The sequence below is a fragment of the Penaeus chinensis genome, chromosome 12 (assembly GCF_019202785.1).
Source record: "Penaeus chinensis breed Huanghai No. 1 chromosome 12, ASM1920278v2, whole genome shotgun sequence".
Lineage (NCBI taxonomy): Eukaryota > Metazoa > Arthropoda > Malacostraca > Decapoda > Penaeidae > Penaeus > Penaeus chinensis.
Window position 1 is genome coordinate 41,709,602 of NC_061830.1, and position 2,500 is coordinate 41,712,101.

Consider the following 2,500-nt stretch of genomic DNA (forward strand, 5'->3'; position numbering starts at 1 on the left):
AGTGTTTTCACCTTTCATGAGTATATATGTATATATATATGTATATACATATATATATATGTGTGTGTGTGTGTGTGTGTGTGTGTGTGTGTGTGTAATTGTTTGTGTCTGCTTGAAGAACCCTCATTCGTACACACATAGGCCTATATTTGTCTATGTATGTGCAATGCACATACATAGACAAATATAGCATGCACATTGTGCATGCTTGTGTACCTATAATCGTAATTAGAAAAAATATTGTTCACCGTTATGAAATTTATAAATACTTTTTAGCTCTTTACTGAAATAATTTATCCTAATTACCATATTCCTCTCAACTAAAATCTTAATATCCCTAAACATGTCAGAATTTACCGTTAACTATCCCTTCGAAAGTTGCTGACATACCCATAACTATAAATTATAATGAAATATAAGGATTGCAAACACCACGCAGAAAATTAGGGAATTGGAAATATCCCCTAAAACAGCTTGTTATTCCCTCAAAACGTCACGATTCCCCCTCAAAGCTGATATTTCTCACACGCGTAAAGACATGGCCGGATTAGGGCATGGTAGAGGCCTATGCAAGAAGCTGCAGACGCCTTATTTGGTTAAGAGCTCGATGAGAAATGGGCTGCTTTTTATAGCTGTTAAAATTTGGAGTTGTTTATCAGCAGCAACATACATAAAAGGCTGTTCCTTATGAATAATACATATAAAGTTATTTATCATAGGTGATATAAGTGAGGCTGTTTATCGTATTCAACATATAAGGTTGTTTATCATAAATACCCTAAATAGCGATGTTTGTTATAAATAACCTAAATAAGGTTGTTTATATTAAAATACATGAACAAGGTTGTTTATCATATATGATAAAAATAGGGCTGTTTATAAAAAAACGGATTTTGGTTAATCAAAAATATGATAAAAGATGTTATAGTAAACAATACAAATATGATGGTTTATCATGATTAATATATATATATATATATAAAGTTAATACAAAGCAAGTATCTTTCCAAGCATTTTTAATGTCGATAACCCACCCTGCAAAGTGTCACTTCCTGAAAGTCAGCATACACGTAAACCATTCAAATCGCAGGGCCCACCGAGGGGCAAACTAGGAGGGTAAACCAGGCAGTCTTACCTTAGGGCTACTTCGGCAGTAGGATGTCACGGCTTGAGGCTGTAGAGAGGTTCCTAAAGTCTAACCCATGTGACTTCCTTCCTCTTCGTCACCGCCTGCACTCTTGCACACACCACTACACAGTATATCCCAAGAGATCGTTTCACTCCTGCTGATCTTCAACTCTATAGCACTATTGGAAAGAAATTGAAAGACATGTTTTCAGGATATTTCTTGATTCCTTCTTAAGGTAGGCTTTCTGAAGACCTCAAACTGGCTTCAGAAGAATTCAGAGAAGTTCAGCGCATCAAATTACGATTAAATATTCCCCACAAATTATCTCCTCGATTGAAAGAGTCGCAAGAATATCATTTCCGTAGCAAGAGATTGATAAAATCCTTAAGAAAGCACCAAGAAATATCACCGTGAGTACCTGCCGGTGTTACCTGACGGAGGTGTCACGGTAAACTGTGACTGAGGGGGGAGCAGAGGGTCATGCCAGGGGTAGGGGTGGCGTCGAAGGTAACCGAAGGGGTGGAGAGGGTGGTGGGAGTAAAGGAGGAGAGGGGTAAGTGGGTAGGCGGGGGGAGGGGGAGGGTAAGGTTGGTGAGAGAAGGATGGAGGGAGTATGAGGGGAGGGGGGCTAAGTGAAGGGGAGGGAGGCTTAGGGAAGGGGAGGGAGATCGAGGGATGGGTAGGGAGGCTAAGGGAAGGGGAGGGAGAGCAAGGGAAGGAGGGGGGAGGGTGATAGGAGGGAGGAAGGGGGAGGGAAGGGGAGGGATTAGGAGGGAGGCCGAGGAGGGGGGTGGAGTGCTTACCACTCCGGCTTCCGTGTCCAAAGCATGAGCGGAGGACCAGATAGCGGAAAACGTATACTTTTAAGGTTTCCAACAACTAAATGTTCCTCCTGGAGCATAATCAAATAATGTGCCAAGCTTTTTTACCTCTTCAAAAAATCATTTCGAACTATTGATTCCTCAACGGCTTGTGCCAAAGAAAATATGTTCCATCAAATTTGAGGTTGGAAGGAAGCCAGACATTGAAGCTAGTGGTGGGACTACTATGGGCAATCCTGTTAACCGCCACAAGGCTGCTGCGGCATCACCAGCCGCCCCGCCAGACTTCTCTGCCTCCTCTCAAGACTGGCTCCCTCATTCCAGCCGCTGCAATCTTATCTCTGCATTGTCCCCGTTATCTACATCATTTCATTCAAAATCCTAAATGTCAACTCTCACTGCAGCGATTTCCAGTATCACTAAATAGATTATAATGAACACCGCAACGTTGAACACCTTACCTATACATTTTAAGCTTATTACATCTCGAGGTCTTGCGCCCTGCTCATTTAAGGGGGATTTTCTCTCCAGCCACAAATAGCATTTTTCT

The 2,500-nt window shown here is 41.7% G+C and overlaps 1 protein-coding gene across 1 annotated transcript in view; it reads right to left on the reverse strand.

Moving 5' to 3' along the window:
- The window catches only part of LOC125031170 (neither inactivation nor afterpotential protein C-like), a 70,330-nt gene extending 69,038 nt beyond the window's left edge, over window positions 1-1,292 (reverse strand). The window contains exon 1 of the mRNA XM_047621740.1: window positions 1,136-1,292. The gene's annotated coding sequence lies outside the window, so the exon portion shown is untranslated. The remainder of the gene's footprint in view (window positions 1-1,135) is intronic.
- Window positions 1,293-2,500: the final 1,208 nt, after the last annotated feature.